Below are 11,247 nucleotides of genomic sequence, written 5' to 3'. Positions count from 1 at the left end.
AAAAAGAAAAGAACAATGGCCTATATATATATTGTGATCCAGCTGGGTACAAAAACAGGAAACAGTATTATGGAAGAAAGGTTATACCATAAATATAACATTTTTCTCTTAAGGGGTTATATAAAATAACAAGAAATACATTTATTATACTGAATAATAAAATAACAGCATCAGCTTTTAAGAATAAGATCAGAAGAATATGAGACTCAGACACATGCCAGGTGCACATTGGACCAGGGTTCAAATTTAACTCTTACAATAGTCATTCTGTGTGCGTCATGCAGTAAAAACCTAGCCCATGCCAGCATCAGGAATAAAGTATAAACCTGACGTGACGTAACTTACCCTAAGTTAGCCTAACCTCAAGTAACCTAACCTTACAACAGTATAATACATACATCACATCAATGAATAGTAATTACTGAAATGCAGTAAAGTAATGCATTAATAACAATAGTGATAATGACAGCTTACAAAAGCATTTCAATGCTACTTGATTTTTATTATATCTCAGTTGTTAAAGCACAACGTCGTTAGTTTGGACACTGCTAACAGAGTCATTGCTATATGTGTGCGTATATATGTATATATTTGTATATATATATATATATATATATATATATATATATATATATATATATATATATATATATTTGTATATATATATATATATATATATATCCATCCATTATCCAACCCACTATATCCTAACTACAGGGTCACAGGGTCCCAGCCAACACAGGGCAAGGCAGGAAACAAACCCTGGGCAGGCGCCAGCCCACTGTATATATATATATATATATATATATATATATATATATATATATCCATCCATCCATTTTCTAACCCGCTGAATCCGAATACAGGGTCACGGGGGCCTGCTGGAGCCAATCCCAGCCAACACAGGGCACAAGGCAGGAACCAATCCTGGGCAGGCGCCAGCCACTGTATATATATATATATATATATATATATATTGGATAAGGATTGGCTCTAAGGGCTTGGTTGGGTAGGCTGGGGTGCGAAGTGGGGCTGAGCATGGGGGTGTTCCCTGGCAGCGACTATGGATGCGCTCAGGGCCCTTCCTGTGGATTGCCCCAGCTGCGGCACACGTCGGCCTACCTCCTCTCCCCATTGTGGGGGTGGAGGGAGGTCAGGGTAACCACCCACACAATTCAGGTTGAGACTCACACTAAAAATGCAATGAATGTAATTACTCCGGACCTACAGGCTGTCAAATAAATGAACCACACGCCGTGGCACAGCATAAAGGGGCTTCATCTCTGACGCTGACGTCCGAGATTCGATTCCCCGAGAGGGGAGCAGTAGAGTGTGTACGCCTGATGAGCCCAAATGAGGGCGAAACACATGTCGCGTACTCTTTTGCATTATTTGACAGTAAACTATGCAACATATATATATACTTTGTATATATATATATATATATATATATATATATATATATATATATATATATATATATATATATACTGTATATATATATATATATATCCCTGTATACTTGAAAAAAGGTATGCCAAATGGAAAGAGATCTTTACAGACTGACTTCAAAAACGAACTAAAATGAGATGGCAGATTTATAGTAAAAAGACAGGAAGAGGAGGGATTCTTGGGGGACTGGAACCAGAAATTAAGTAACAGGCTGCAACGTCTTGGGAGATGGAAATTATGTCATTAGGAGGTGGGTTCTTCTGATGGTCTACAGAGAGAAAAAAGGAGGCAGCATCAGAGGGCAGTGTCAACCCCTGGCTTAGCTGAGAAACACTTGTATTTGAATGTTTTTTTTAATGATTTGATGTACTGCCTTAACCCCTGAGAGGTAACTGTCTTTTTGCATAAGATTTGGGAGTCAAAGTGCAAGATCAGCCATTGTACAGCACCCCTGCTCAAGAACCCAGTGCAGTAGGATCCCTTCTGGCAGTAACGGGACTTAAACCGGCAACCTTTCAGATACCAGTGCAACTCCTTAGCCTCAAAGCTACCACCATATATATATATGGTTAAGTTTCCAGATGATATTAAAGCAGGTCAAATGGCAGATAATCTAAAATCAACCAAATCATTAAAGAGGAACTTGAACAGAATACCGACTTAGGTGGATTTGTGGCAAAGTTTAACGTAAGTAAATGTAAAGTATTATAGTATTATGGTAGAAATGTTACATTTGAATACATAATGGGGGGTCTGAAACTTGAAAGTACCCCTTACAAGAATGACCAAGGAGTCACAGTAGACTCATTACTTTCTACATCAAAAAAGTGTACAGAAGCTATTTAGTAGGCAAATAGAATGTTAGTTTATATAGTACATTGTGTTGAATACAAGTCCAAGGAGCTTATTTTTCTGCTTTGTGATGTACTGGTGAAGCCTCATCTGAAGTTCTACAAGCAGTTTTGGTAGACATAGCACCACTAGCGAAAGCCCAGAGAAAAGAAACTATACTGATTCCAGCATTGGAAAGGTCTAAGCTACCAGGAAAGACTGATGGAATTGAATGTTTATAGTTTAGGTAGGGTGGCATGGTGGCAGAGTGGGTAGCGCTGCTGCCTCGCAGTTAGGAGACCAGGGTTCACACCTCAGGTCCTCCCTGCATGGAGTTGGCATGATTCTGCCGGGGTTTCCTCCAGGTGCTCCAGTTTCCTCCCACAGTCCAAAGACATGCAGGTTAGATGCATTGGCGATTCTAAATATTGTCCCTAGTGTGTGTTTGTGTGTGCCCTGCCTGGGGTTTGTACCTGCCTTGCGCCCTGTGTTGGCTGGAATTGACTCCAGAAGACCCCCGTGACCCTGTGTTAGGATATAGCGGGTTGAATAATGAATAGATGGATAGTTTAGGGAAATGGAGATTAAGAGGTGACATGATTAAAGTTTTTAAAATAATGAAAGGAATTAGTACAGTGGATTCCACTGCTACTTTAAAATGCTTTTGTCAACAAGAACACTAGGACACATGTAGGAACTTATTAGTAGCAAATTTCACATAAATATTACAAAATTTTTATTCCCACAGAGATGTGTGGATTAAGTTTTCAAGTAGTGTGGTAGACAATTTGACTTGAGGAGCTTTGAAAACTCGACTTAATGTTATTTTGGAAAATTGGATGGCTAGGATTGGTAATTTTTGTTGGACTGAATAACCTGTACTTGTCACAGTAGTTAACATGTTCCAGTATCACTATGTATGGTTTATCATGGGGACAAAGGGTTGACAAGGTTGACAAATGGTGTAAGGTACAATCATTACCAAGGACTCTTTTTCAAATTTCAAAAAAGGTACTTACTCTGGAGGACATTAACACAAAATGCCAGCATGGATAAAAAGCAACCAGGTGCTGATAATACCATAATGGTTTAAAGTGTGTATTATACATAAATACAGCAAACACCACTCCGTTTACAAAAATGTCACAAAGTGTGGCCAATAGCCCAACACAGCTCCCATACAGCATCAGATGGCTCCCACATTTAGCAGGTGAGGTCTCATTGTATGTTATGAATTTCAAAAAACAATGGAAAAAAAACAAGGGGGCCTGGCACTTTAACTGTGTACTGAAGCAGGAATACAGGAATTACTGAGACTGCTGGAGAGACCTCGGGGGAAATGGAATACCAGCCATGGAAGCTGAAGCTCTGAGGCATGTAGCTCATCTTGTCACAATTATTCTGTTGACCCAATGATATATCAAATTTAGAATCAGTAATCTCATTATTCTCATCTTCAGTCAATCAAATATCTCATCTTCACTACCAAGCCCTCAAATCATTTCCATGGTCTAGGGGTTGCCTTAATGTTCCAACAGGTATACCAGGCTAGGACATGCTCTAGTGTGTACTGCCACCCCGGGAGAACAACTAAGCCAAGGGCAGTCGCACAATCCGAATACCGCTAGAGTAATAGCAGTACTTTATAGGCGCAGTTCTTCATTTTCGGGTGAACCCTAAGAAACCTATTTCCTGAGGTACACCTTAAGGAGATGCCACTAGTACATGTGACACCTGCTACAAGTGAACCCCTCTGGTCATGCACCTATGAGCTGTCCTTTACCTTAAAGAGGTTGTGGCTCCAGGGCATTTCCCCTGCTGCTTAATCTCTTAAAAGCATAAGTGGCACCTGTTCAACCTACTATGTGTCTCCCTCTGTTAAGCAAAAAGCTTCTGTCCTTGTTTCTAGTCATCTGTAGCCTTATTTACATTTCATCTCGAGGTTCAGGAATTCATTAAACTACAGGTTCAAGTGTCCTTTTGCTTCTTGGATGAACATACTAAAGACAAGGCCACATCACACACTCTCGCTTCCAGACACCCATGCTTATAGCCTTGTCAGGATGTCTTGCGCAGAAACAGGGCATACTGCACACTTGAAGTCCTCTGCAGCAGCACCGATATAATGATATGTATTGTTCCTACCTATGTACTCTTACTTTTCTCTCCTATAAATGTCAACATGTTTTGTATATTCACTAATAACAACACCTGAACCCCCAGTCAATACCTCCCCAATGCCCACCACATCACATTCCACTTAGTACTTGGTTGAATCATCTTTTGCTCTTATTATAGCAATTACTCTTTTTGGATAAGTCTTTATGAATTTTGCACAGGGATTTCAAGAAACTCAAAGATAGCAATTTTCTTCACTCCAATGTTGCTCCATTGTTGCTCTGGGAACTTGCTCTGGGTCATTGCCCTGCTGAAAGACAAACATCCACCTCACTTTAAGCTTCCTGGCAGAGGGAAGCAGGTTTTCCTGCAGAATCTGTATGTATTGCGCAGCATTTATTTTCCCATCAGACCTGAGCCGATTGCCAGTAAGTGCTGCTGAAAAACATCCCCACAACTTGATGCTGCCAACCCACATTTTATAGTGCTGGGCTGCTGTATGGGCAGTGCTATATTTATGCCACTTGTACAGCTTAGTGTTCATCCCATAAAGTTCCACTTTAGTTTCATCAGACCATAAGACTTTCTGCCACATCTTTGCTGTATCTTCTAAGTGTCGTTTGCAAATTCTTTATTGACATGGATGTGTTTTTATTTTTCCTCCAGCCATGTCTTCTTCTTTACCACTCTCCCATAAAGGCCTCTTTAGTCAAATGCATTGAAGACTGTTAAACTATGAGCATGTTCTCTTTTCGAAGTCACTGACTTATGCAGCTCTTTCAGAATGAGGTGCAACAGTGTGATTGAGATTTTCAACATAGCTAACCGAAATAAGCAATAGTCTGGGTGCAGACTTAAAGTAGCAGACCCCTTGATTTTGTGATGTCATTCAGGGGAATGTAACTGGAGGTGGAAATGATGTAGGTTTGGAACTTTTGCCTTCTAGGTTAAAAGTAGAAGAGACAATGATGTTTAGTGCCCTTTCATTGCTCTATCTTTGGAAGAATGCATGCACATCATTCTTTTTCTTTTCTGAGGTTTGCAGCATTTATCCATTATCTGTGTGTCACCAAAATGTCAATAAAGTAAGGGTTAAAGTGTAACAGCATTTGAATAAACTTATATAGGATGTGCATTAAATTGTGACAAATTCTGAAGGGAATTATCGCAATATACTTAATATAAGAGTAATAGGCGTGTATGCCATTCATTTTTGTTATTAGATTTCATTACAGCATATGCCGATCTTTCGTAGCTCACTTGTTTCAAACATACTGTATTAAGTTGACAAGATTAACAAGGTGTAATAAATATATAAGTTTAATATGTCACTGTGCTTTTTGCAAATATTTTACATCTGCTTTTCCTTTCTAATCACATGTACAGCTAACACAAAGCCAGACTGAGCACATAGGAGTTCACCATGTAAGAACTGCTAGGCAAGCTTTTTAAGACAAGACAAGTTAAGGACAAACTGCAAAATGGGCATTGTACTATTTCTGTGTGTCAGAGTCAACATGACATTGGATCTTAATTTCCTTGTTTGGAATGGCATGATTCACCTATGTAGGGGCCTGCATATGCAGAAACAGTATAAAGCCTTGGAACATTGCCCGGCACACCTTTGAAGCCAACGGACGGATAAGAGATACCGTCATCCAATCCGGAACATCCTTCCAACGCAGTGGCAAAAATGTCAGACTCTACACAAGGTCTTGTCATGGCTTCCTCATCTGTTTTGCCGCATAAACAGTCATTAAAGAAAGCAAAGTTATTTCTCCTATGTGATTTCTTACCACCTTTCACTAAGGGAGGGGTATCACCTTTTAATATCATATCTGTATAGTTTTGGGTTATGTAACATGCCGCAATTACAAAAGAACTTATTCCAACCAGGAAGCTAGTGCCCCCTGCTGGATTCACAAGATTCAAACAATGTATGTCTGTAACAAGCAAGCTATGAAAGTTAAGAAAATGCCGTAAATAAATCTAATAACAAAAACGAATGGCATACATGTGTTTTACTCTTATATTAAACTAGCAAAATACCCGCGCTTTGCAGTGGAGAAGTAGTGTGTTAAAGAAATTATGAAAAAGAAAAGGAAACATTTTAAAAATAACGTAAGAAGTACTTGCTGCTGTCATAATCGGTTTGAGTTTCATGGTTTGTTTCAATTATGACACATACACATATACATATATATATGTGTGTGTATATATGTGTATATATTGTGAACGCTGGCCCCGGCACAGACAGACGGACAACATTTTTGCTCCCAACACACTGTTTATTTACACTATGTACAGTATAAAACGTCTCATGCACTCACACAACCCCAGTACTGCTGGCACTGATTCCCCCAAGTCCAGGGCCCACAGTTTCTGTGCCTTTGCTCTGGCCGCCTCCTGTCCTCTCTCCAGCTCAGTCCTTCTGCCTCCCGACTTCCACCAATGACTGGAGGGAGGCGTCCCCTTAAATAATGCCCCGGATGAGCCCAGGTGCTTCCGGCCTCTTCTCCTTAGCCACGCCCCAGCGTGGCGGAAGTGTCGGCTGCTTTCCTGGTGGCTCTCCGGGCGCCACACAAAGTCTTCCCCCGGCACTTCCTGGTGTGGCGGAAGTGCGGGCTCCCGGGATAATTAGGCACCGGGGCGCCGCCTGGCGGTGGCCACAGGTCCCTACAGGGCTGGGCTTCCAAGCCCTGTACCCGAGGCCCCCTGCCTAACCAGGACGGACGCCCCCACTCAGTCTGGAGGAGGTACACGCCCTCCTCCGGTCTTCCAAGGCGTCCCGGCCGGGCTCCATCCCCGGCCAAAGACCACACAGGGTAAACCGGCATCGGGGCGCCGCCTGGCGGTGTCCACGGGTCCCTACAGGGCTGGGCTTCCAAGCCCTGTACCCGTGGTCCCCTATATAACCAGGACGGACGCCCCCTCGCGGTCTGGAGGAGGCACAAGCCCTCCTCTCCTCCTCCTGGGCGTCCCGACCGAGCTCCAGCCCCGGCCGGGGACCACAATATATATATATATATGCATGTGTGTGCAAGGGAAAAAAATAAAATGTAGTCTATAAGTTATTAAGCAGTAAAACATTAACGTTTTAAGAAGTAAAGATACATTGGGCACTACTGGAGCGGTTTCGGGTAAACTACATTTTAAAGACTGTGTAACACAACAGGTAAGTAGTACTAACAGCAGCTAAAATGTATATGGATCATCTGTCGGTAGTAGATCCCTTTTGAAAGGCGCTACACGACGGCTGTGGTATAAAAATTACATTTTCTATATGAACGTCCAAATTTCTGCATGTGGTAATGTGCCTTACCGGCATTACCAGCAATTAAAGAAAATTAGTTTTGTGTCCTCTGCAGTGTTAAGAGAGAAAGGCTTTGGATTGGGATAAAAGGAAAAAAGGTGTAAAGAAAGGAAACTTGCCTTTTTCTTTTATATAGTGTAGAGAGACGTCTTCGCTGACGATGTGAGCACCTTTTGGGGAGCATCGTGGCGGGTCTCGTGTAGACTGGAGAGATGGCCCTGGCATTAACCGGCCGGGATGGCACTGTCGGTCCTCCACTCCTGTGCGTGTCTTCCGTGACCTCATAATCGTATACGTGCAAAAGAAAGTGCCTTAATATTAGTTTGCCGCGGTCTAGAAAAGGGATCCCGTGTTTGCAGTTGTCTGGGCTATAGCTCAGGGTAAGGAGGAAAAAATTAAAAGTGCTTACTTTCACTTAAGGCAGAAGCGCGGCCAGCATCTCAAAGGCCAACACAGCGACACGCGCACGCCTGCTGCTTGACTTTTATAGTATTTTTGCAGGGCAGGAGACGCCACTTTTTGCAGACATGTTCACGTGATCAAAAGTCTCCACGCTGTTTAGAGGTCTTGCTTGTTCTGTGTGTACTGCGTTCACAGTCAGTTCATGTGAGCCACTCAGAGTACATGCATCGAAGGTTCTCAGCTGTGCTTGTGCTATCTCTTGCGATCTTTCGATGTCCATGGCTTTATTTAATGTTAGCTAAGACTTGGCACTTAAACGTTTCTCTCGCACATTTGCTGAGTTTGTGCCAAACACTAGTCTATCCCTGACCATCTCATCTTCGTTTGTATAAGCACAGCCCTTCACCCACGAATATTTAGCGGCAGCGTGTCTATTGGCTTGCTGCTGACTGACGGCCTTATATGGACAGGCACTCAATTACGTGGGAGGCGTGACGATGAGGGACGCAACTCCGCCTCACACACCGACCGAGCTGCAGGCTATTGCCATATATATGTACATAAGTAGGTTCCAGTTATGACCGTTACGCGTAGAATTTCGAAATGAAACCTGCCTAACTTTTGTAAGTAAGCTGTAAGGAATGAGCCTGCCAAATTTCAGCCTTCTACCTACACGGAAGGTTGGAGAATTAGTGATCAGTCAGTCAGTCAGTCAGTGAGGGCTTTGCCTTTTATTAGTATTAGATATATTGAAATTATTTCCTTCTGACAGTTCCACAATTTATTGCACATACTATGATAGTTCATTCAGACTCTGCTAACATTTTAACACTTACTTTATTAATATTTTGGTTACGCAGGTTCTATTAACGATTGGCAAATGCAGGAACTGAACCTAATAAAAAAGAATGGGCTACACACTTCCTACAAATGATCAAACAGCAAAAACTAGTAATTTAAAAATGAATGGTGCTTAAGGTCACATGTTAATTACTTTTATGTTAAATATACTGAGATCATTTCCGTGAAATTATGCCATAATTTGATATGCATAAGATAATAGTGAAGTCATGTGATATTTCAATTTAAAACTTACCTTATTAAATTAATGAATTAATATTTTATAGGCACATGTTCTAGAAAACACCAGGCAATAAAACCTAATAACAAAGAAGAAATGGTTTTTGAGGGTATTGAACACAAAGGTCACTTCCACTTCAAACAGAAGGCAGATCTTCCAAACTTATGCAACTTCCACCTCCCATTACAGGCCCCTAAATGATGTCACAGGATTAAGAGGTCTGCCGCCAGACAATTGTTTATTTTTGTTTGCTTTGTTAAAAATCTCTACCGTACTGATGCACCTCAGATAGCAATGGGTGGGGGACGTATCCTCATGATTTCATTCAGAACAGGTAATCCACCCATTTCCTACACAAGTGGACACCATCAGCTATTTACAACTGAGAAAAGATAGCCTTATACGTACCATGCTTATGAACAGTTTAGCCATTGTTTCTCATTAACCCTTTAAATGTTCAGTAGTCTTTGCCTTCGAAAACGGTTACAAACATACCCCAACAGTCAGTCCATTGTCAAACTCACTTGGGTCCCTTCATTAATATATAGTAGTAAAAATAATAAGGAATTGGGGTCTGACCAGCAGTATTGATCATAAACGAGCATGGGTAGAGTGCTATAGATTGTGCTACGGATGGTGGAATGAATATAGTGAATATAAATTAACAAGTGTTCGTTTGAGCTACACTCACTTGACAAATTATTAGAAACATCTGTACACCTGCTTATCCATGTAACTATTAATTCAGCCAATCATGTGGTAGAAACACAATGCATAAAGTCATGCAGATGCAGGTCAGGGGCTTCAGATAAAGTATACATCAAACACCAGAAGGAATAAAAATATGATCTCAGTGATTTTGACTATGGCATGATTGTTGGTGCCAAAAGAGCTAGTTTGAGTATTTCTGTAACTCCAGGGATTTTACATACACAACAGTCTCCAGAGTTTACTCAAAATTGTGCAATGAACCAAACACATCCAGTGAGCAGCAGTTCTGTGGATGGAAATGATTTGTTGATGAGAGGGATCACAGGACAATGGCCAGACTGGTCAGAGCTGACAAAAAGGCTATGGTAAATCAGATAACCATTCTGTATAGCTGTGGTGAATAGAAAAGCGTCTCAGAATACACAGCATGTCGAACCTTGAAGTGAATCAGCTACAAAAGCAGAAGACCAGGCCGGGTTCCACTCCTGTCAGACAAAAACAGAAAGCTGAGGCTGCAGGGAACAGAGGCTCACTAAAACTGAACAACTGAAGACTGGAAAAAGCATAGTCTGGTGTGATAAATCTCAAGTTCTGTTTAGGCACATAAAATTTGCCACCAACAACATGAATCCATTCACCCAACCTACCATGTATCAACAGTCCAAGCGGCTGGTAGTGGTGCAATGGTATGATGAATGTTTTTTGGCACACTTTTGGGCCATTAAAACCAATCAATCATTGCCTGAAGGCCACAACCTATATAAGTATTGTTGCTGCACATACAGTATGCATTCCTTCATGGCCACAATTTACCCATCTGCTATTGGCTCTTTCCAGAATGATAACACACCACGCCACAAAACAAACGTCCCAATTGGTTTCATGAACATGAAAATGAGTTCAGTGCTCTTCAGTTCTGTTCAGTTAGCATTAGCCAATAGCACTCCTCTCGAATGCTGTAGAAGGGGAGATTCACAGCATGAATGTGCAGCTGACAAATTTGCAGAAACTGTGACATGCGATCATATCAACTTGGGACAGAATCTCAAAGTATTTTTTTTCCAATCTCTATGCCGTGACGAATTGAGTCTGTTTGGAGATCAAAAGGAGGCACCACTTAGGATTAATAGAGTGCTCCTAATAATTTATCCAGTGAGTGTATATCACAACATAGAGAGCTTCTTGAACTCCTTGGCAGTAGTAATAGTAGATGTAGCCTTCAACCACATTTCAGTCCTCTAAGCTTGGTTCCTAGAAAGTGGGACAAGATGGTCCACATCTGTGATGAATTTAGGGCCACAGTTCTTAAAGTCACTAAAATATCTTCTACATTAAATGG

The sequence above is a fragment of the Polypterus senegalus genome, chromosome 14, assembly GCF_016835505.1.
Source record: "Polypterus senegalus isolate Bchr_013 chromosome 14, ASM1683550v1, whole genome shotgun sequence".
Classification (NCBI taxonomy): Eukaryota; Metazoa; Chordata; class Cladistia; order Polypteriformes; family Polypteridae; genus Polypterus; species Polypterus senegalus.
The sequence above is the reverse complement of the archived record's forward strand: the minus strand, read 5'-3'. Positions refer to the sequence as shown.